This window comes from Micropterus dolomieu, linkage group LG14 (genome assembly GCF_021292245.1).
Source record: "Micropterus dolomieu isolate WLL.071019.BEF.003 ecotype Adirondacks linkage group LG14, ASM2129224v1, whole genome shotgun sequence".
In the NCBI taxonomy this organism is placed as follows: Eukaryota; Metazoa; Chordata; class Actinopteri; order Centrarchiformes; family Centrarchidae; genus Micropterus; species Micropterus dolomieu.
This window is the reverse complement of record NC_060163.1, coordinates 25230581-25231048: the sequence shown is the minus strand read 5'-3', so window position 1 is coordinate 25231048 and position 468 is coordinate 25230581. Positions and strand designations below refer to the sequence as shown.

Genomic DNA, 468 nt, shown 5'->3' with positions numbered 1-468 from the left:
TATACAGTGGGGGAAATAAGTATTTGACCCCTTGCTGATTTTGCAGGTTTGCCCACTTACAAAGAATGCAACGATCTATAATTTTAATCATATGTACATTCTAACAGTGAAAGACAGAATCCCAAAGAAAATTCCAGAAAATCACATCATATGAATTTATTAAAATTGATAACCATCCGATGAGGAAAAACAAGTATTTGACCCCCTGGACAAACAGCATGTTAATATTTTGTAGAAAAGCCATTATTGGCCAGCACAGATGTCAAACGGTTTTTATAGTTGGTGACAAGGTTTGTGCACATTTCGGCAGGGATGTTGGCCCACTCCTCCCTGCAGACAGCCTCCAAATCATTCAGGTTCCGAGGTTGTCGCCTGGCAACTCGGATTTTAAGCTCCCTCCAAAGATTTTCAATTGGATTCAGGTCTGGAGACTGGCTAGGCCACTCCAGAACCTTGATGTGCTTCTTC

At 41.2% G+C, this 468-nt stretch overlaps 1 protein-coding gene across 3 annotated transcripts in view; it reads left to right on the top strand.

The window, feature by feature from the left end:
* Positions 1-468, top strand: part of abca5 (ATP-binding cassette, sub-family A (ABC1), member 5) — a 30820-nt gene that overhangs the window by 16655 nt on the left and 13697 nt on the right. The window lies entirely within an intron of this gene.